This window comes from Mustela lutreola, chromosome 1 (assembly GCF_030435805.1).
Source record: "Mustela lutreola isolate mMusLut2 chromosome 1, mMusLut2.pri, whole genome shotgun sequence".
Classification (NCBI taxonomy): domain Eukaryota; kingdom Metazoa; phylum Chordata; class Mammalia; order Carnivora; family Mustelidae; genus Mustela; species Mustela lutreola.
In genome coordinates, this window is record NC_081290.1 from 193,329,320 (window position 1) to 193,335,910 (window position 6,591).

The following is a 6,591-nucleotide window of genomic DNA, read 5'->3' on the forward strand; positions in this document are numbered from 1 at the left end:
AGTTCCCTCACTCAGCTTTGTTCAGCCTGCCCCCTCCCCCACTCTTCTGCTCTTTTCTGCGGCCCTGATGTCATGCTGCCTTCACTTGGTGTCAGTGCTGTCATCACTACAAGTTCACACACTAGAACATACCCTCCAGCAGGGCAGGTGTTCATCGTTTCTTTCTTTTTCGGAAACATACGAGGCATGCACAGAAGTAACGGGAAGAGCCTAACAAATCTCTGTGCCCTTCAGCCAGCGATCATGGCGTCAACTCCTGGACAATCTTGCTCCCTCTCTCTCCTCATCCGTGTTTCCCCACCCCCACCGGACACTTCTGCAGCTAATCCGAGATGCCAGGGAAGTTCATGCCTAAATAGTTCAGTATGCCTCAAAGATAAGAACTCCTTTTAATACATAACCACATATCATTATTATGTGTTAAAAAAAAAAGGTAATTTCTTTTTTTTTTTTTAAGATTTTATTTATGCATTTGAGAGTGAGAGAGAGCATGCGAGGGGAGAAGGTCAGAGGGACAAGCCGACTCCCTGTGGAGCTGGGAGCCTGATGCAGAACTCGATCTTGGGACTCCCAGGTCATGACCTGAGCCAAAGTCAGTCGCTTAACCAACTGAGCCAGGCAGGCGCCCAATCCCAGTAATTTCTTAATACTGACAAATATCCCATTAGTGTTCAGTTTCACAGAGGGAGACCTTTGTTTTGTCAAGCACTCTATGCCCAGTGCTTGGAACAATGCCTGGCACATAGTAGGTGCTCAGGCAATACTTCCTGTGAAGGCATGGCCACTGAGCTTGGGTGGTAGAATTCTGTTACACGGCGTGGCCATTCAAGTACTCCAGCATATTATAACACCTTAAGGTTCTCATTTAGGAGAAAATGCACAGTTGGAGAATTACTGTAGAGTTTTCAGAGCACTGGGAATACATACGGGCTCCAGCTGACTGGTATATGGATTCCCCTGCCAATTAATCTTCAAGTTCTTAACACGATTCTTTTGAGCTTAAGAACTTTCAGTGCTCCCCATTACTTGCTAAGTTAAATTCAAATTCCTTGGCCTGGCATTTGGGGCCCTTCGTACTCTGGCTTCAGCCCACCAAGCTCATGCCCCCGCATTCTATTTTCCGTCCTGGAAGGACCTCATCCAAGGAGGCTACTCCCTGCTCCTCTGTTCTCCTTCCCACTCCTGCCCCTCAGTCAGCCTGGACCTTGCTTGGGCTCCTTGCACTCTCCATCACTGCCGACTGAAATCCTTCCTGTCCCTCAACACAGCCTCAAAGAGCATCTCCCTCACAAGGTCTTGAATGACATTCTAACGGAACTGAATTATTCTCATTCTTGAATTCTGCTACCATTTCCTTGTATCTTTATTATCAGTTTCAGGATTCTGCCTGGTGCTGCGGTTTTTTTGGCTTGTTTGTTTTCATTTTTATCTTATCTCTCTTTCTAGACCGTGAGATTCTTTTTTTTTTTTTTTTTTTTTTTAAGATGTATTTACTTGACAGAGTGAGAGCACAAGCAGGGCGTGAGGGAGACGCAGCCCCCCCCCCACCACCACCACCACCAACCACCGCCACCAAGAAGGGAGACCGACTCAGAACTCAATCCCTGGACCCTGGGATCATGACCTGAGCTGAAAGCAGACATCCAACTGACTGAGCCATCCAGGTGCCCCTGTGAGATTCTTAAGGGGAAGGATTTTCTGGTTTGTTTGTTTGTTTTTCTGGGTATTCCCTCGTAGGTTTGGCAAAGAGCTTTGTGTGGTCCTTTTAATGATCATTTATTGATGGAGCAAAGATAGCAAAAGCTAGAGATCTCTTTTCTCAAATTCTCTTTCTCTCCCTCCCCCTACTCTTTCTCCTCAATTCCTTGTTCACCTCAGGTTAAGCTTAAAAACCCTTTACTGGTTTCCGGTAGCCTTCAGGGCATGGTCTGGCTCCTTGGCCAGCCTTCAGAGGCCATCATCTGGCCCCTGCCTACCTCCAGCTTCATCTCCAGCCAACCCACCAAACACCCCTTCTTGCTTCGGTTCCTGAACACCCTGCCCTTGTCTCCAGCATTTCCATGTTCTATTCTGCTTGCTTGAAATACTCGCCTTACCCTCTTGATCTAGTATTATCATCTAGCTAGAGACTTAGATGTCACCCCCTTTGGGAAGTCCTCCCTGAGCTCCTAAATCTGGCCTCTAAATTCCCAGAACTCCCAGAAGTTCCCCTAAGAGCACCAATGTCTCTGCACTGGGCCTGCCCGTTTGCTTATCTACCTTTGAGAGCCCCAGTGCATGTCTGCAAAGCAGGGTCATTGGTTTGCCCATTGTTGTGTTGAACTGAAACAAAGAGTATGTGTGTTGGTGGCAATGGCTGCATGGCGTGTTGTGGAGGAAAACACAGACCACACTGAAGAGCGCCCTGAATACCATGCCAAGGAGCTGAACTTTATCCTGAGGGCAAGAAAGAACCCCTCTAGAGGGTCTCCAGCTTGGGAAAGACAGGCACGCGTCTCCTGGAAAGATTTTAGAATGAGTGCTTTACCTACAGTGTAGAGGATGGGTGATGGCCCAGACGGACTCCTCCTCCAACCCCACCTTCAACACTGTCACCAGGCTTGTCCTGCTCTTGAGCATTCCACAGTCTAGCTCTTTCCTGATCCCCGGCCCCTTGCCAACACTGACTGGACCTGGATCCGTGGTGTCTTGTTCTGTGACAGCAGTTATAAAACTAATCTGCTAATGTGCTTACAGGAGCCATAGTCCTTCCAGATAAAGAAGTATGGTGCGGAGAGCCTGGTCCAGAGTCAGGATACCCGAAGGTAATTTTGGTTTCGATTACAGCCAGCCATAGGATCCGGGCTGAAATGCTTCAGGCTCTAACCCACACACAAGGTTGCTGTGAGGATTCAAATCAAAGTGACTTTGAATTTCAGAGAAGAGGAAAAGGGTTTCTTGTTTTTTGTTTTCCAGCAAAGGGAGAAGAGAATTAGAAAGGTTTCATGGCATAAATACCATTTGAGCTGGGCAAAGGTCTAGCCCCAGGTAACTGGGGAGTTTCGAAGAGTTGATCCTCAGGAAACAGAAAATAATTTAAATGTCATCTTAAAAAAATTAAAAAATATATAATCTCAAGAATAGGTTTGGAGAGTGTTATAAACTGAGTGTGTGTTCTTCACCCACGCCATCCCCAAATTCATATCTGGAAACCTCATTCCCTCTGTGATGGGATCTGGGGTTGGGACCTTTGGAGGTGGTTAGGTCATAAGGGTGAAGCCTTCATGAATGGGGTTAGTGCCCTAGAAAAGAGACCCAGAGATCTCCTTTGTCCCTTCTACTATGTGAGGGCACAGCTAGGAAACAGCCATCTAGGAACCAAGAAGTGGGCTTTCTTCAGACACTGGATATGCTGGCGTCTTGATCGTGAACTTCCTGGCCGCCAGAAGTGTGAGAAATAACTTTCGGTGGTTTATAAACCGCCTAGCCTATGGTATTTATTAGTAGTGAAATGGGCTAAGACAGTAATCCAGATGAGTAAGATCTGATCTCAAAGTATCTGTCCTGGGGATCTAGATGTCCTGGCTTCTGAACAGGAGTCAGGTGGTGCTGGTTTTTACTGTGTGGGCTTTCTTTTGCTTATACTCTCAGAAGACTACCCTGATTAATACACTATTATCTACAAGTACATTCCTAATTTAATTGGTAACGAGATAGCCATTTTTCCCAAAGATTTTATTTATTTTTAGAGAGAGAGAGCATGAAAGCAGAGAGAGAGAATCTCAAGCAGACTCCCCACCAAGCACAGAGCCTGACACAGAGCCCAGTCTCATGACCCTGAGATCAGGACCTAGGCTGAAACCAAGAATCAGACATTCAATTGACTGAGCCACCCAGGCACCCCCATGACAGCCCTTTTTTTTTTTTTTTCTTAATACTTTATTTATTTATTTGACAGAGAGAGATCACAGGTAGGCAGAGAAGCAGGCAGAGAGAGAGGGAGGAAGCAGGCTCCCTGCTGAGCAGAGAGCCCGACTGGGGGCTCAATCCCAGGACCCTGGATCATGACCTGAGCCGAAGGCAGAGGCTTTGACCCACTGAGCCACCCAGGCGCCCCATGACAGCCCTCTCGACGTTAATATTGGTCTAGGCTCTTGCTTGGATTTGGGTCAGAATCTGCTTCTCTTAGTACAGGTGCAAAAAACCTTTTTAAATGAACTAATATGTGGGAGGCTGAGCTCACATTTGTTCCATCAGATTCTAAGTAGCATGGTAACATTTGCCAATTCTATCCTTCCACCCGGGAGAAAGGAAGGGACTGTCACATTCAGGACCCCCGGGACTTCCGCACTCCTCACACTCTGGGTGGGGCCAAATATGAAAGCCAGACACCTTCATTCACTTAAGAAAATAAGTTTTTAGGTATTTCCTTAAGTGCCCAAAGCACTGAGAGATGCATATAATCTTTCCAAAAGTGTGATTCTAAATTCCCTTGAGACTGGCATAAATTCTCTTGAGACTAGACAATGCTTGGGTTGGACTGGGTTAGTGGAGGGACAGTTGATACATAGCTTCTACTATTTTATAGATCATTCTTATTCCAGCTTTATTAAGGTGAAAATTTCATCAGAGAATTCTCTCCTTCCGCTCCCCACACACTCACCACTTCTCTCCTGAGACAGATGTAGAAGAGAAGGTAAAAGTCAGGCTTTGGAGTCAGAGCCCTAGGGTCAAGCCCCAGTTCTGGGACTGGAGGTCAATCTGCTCACTTCACTGTATCACAGTCTCCCACCTGTATGGGGGTAACATAGCAGGAGACTTCCTGGGCCCTGCATGATGTCGTGAATGCAGAATGACTATAAATTGCACCATGATGTTCAAATGCTCGTGCATTTGCCATTATCTCTCCCTTTCCCACTCCTCTCTGTTTGCATAGCTCAAGTGCAACTGATTTAGGGGCAGAGGAGGTGATGACAATGAAGGACTAGGAGTCCTGGGGTAATGCACAACCAGAGAAGGTGCTGGCCATGATGTGATTAGGGTAAGCAGAGTAGAGGCTGCAGCCAGCAGAAGTACGTGGGAAACCAAGCCCCACTTCCTTCATCCCTTCCTTCCTCCCTCCAGCCTTCCTTCTCCCACTTAGGCTCACTTGAAGAAAGCAGGCGGATGGCAGACACCGCATCTTCCTTCCAGGGCTTCTGTAGCCAGGAAGGAAAGGAGGGGGTAAAGGGACTTGCAAGGACAAATGGAGGCATGACTGGCACAGAAGGTCATCGGCTGGCATTGGTGGACCCCCAGTGCAGAACCTGATGCCTGTAAACTGGGAAATGGCTGGAAAATGCAGGTGAGCTGCAGAGAATGGGACAATATGTGTTTACTGGGTTTGCCACATCAGATGCTGCCCTTCTGGAGCCCTCTTGCACCATCATGTCTTCTAGTCATTTCTAGAAAACGCTAAGAGTAGCTTACATGTGTGCATGTTTCCGTGGACCAGGCGTTTCACTTATTTTCTACAACTTTCTACTCTAAATGGTATGATCTTCATTTTATGGGTAAGGACCCTAAGGCCCAGTGGTCCCGGGACTTAGCCAAGGCCACCCTGCCTGGAAGCAAGAGATCCCCAACCAGACACTAAGCCCACAGACTACACCCAGTGAGGGCTGCAGGACACCAACCTGTAGGTTAATTTGAAACCCTCGGACTTGCAAACAAGGAAGCCGCCCTGGTGGGAGGGGAAATAGTCTTCTTACCTCCTCCCAACCCCCACAGCCAGGCTCTTTCCCTCCCTCCTCCTGTCGGGTGCTGTCATTCTCTCTCCAGTGTCCACCGGCCCACAGCATCCCCACAGCTGCACTTTTGTGACCACAAAACACTTCCCACTTCACATCCTGCCACAACCCAAGAAGTGCAACAGCCACCACAACAAAAGGAAGCAGTTAGAGTAGCCAGTTCCACGGTGGTGTCTCCCTCCTCCCTTCTCCCCTCCCCACTTGGCTCCTCCACACCTACCTTTTGAACAGAGCAAGGCTTCCAAGTCCCCTAAGACTCACAGTGAGGCACATCAATTAGGGGGCTTCTGGGATTGGCTTCTGTCCCCTCTGATGGGCTCAGGGGGATCTGAAGTTGCCAGGTGTTTCAAGAAACTTACTTATTTTTAGGGGCGCCTGGGTGGCTCACTGGGTTAAAGCCTCTGCCTTCGGCTCAGATCATGGTCCCAGGGTCCTTGGATCGAGCCCTGCATCAGGTTCTCTGCTCAGCAGGGAGCCTGCTTTCCCCTCTCTCTCTCTCTCTCTCTCTGCCTGCCTCTCTGCCTGCTTGTCATCTCTGACTGTCAAATAAATAAATAAAATATTTGTAAAAGAAAAAAAAAAGAAACTTACTTATTTTCATTGCTTACAGATCATTCCTACAAAACCCCACACCAGCTTTCATTCCATGGTTGTTGCCTCTGGGGGTTAGTAATACACGGAGAGCCGTCGTCCCCAGGTTTTAATGAATAAAAGGAAGAGAACTTAAGAATTTGCAGGTGGATGGGCCCAGACTCTGTTTTTGCCCAAACATGTTTGTTTGGTTTCTGCTTTTCCTGTCCTCCCTCCCAGTATTACTGGCCGT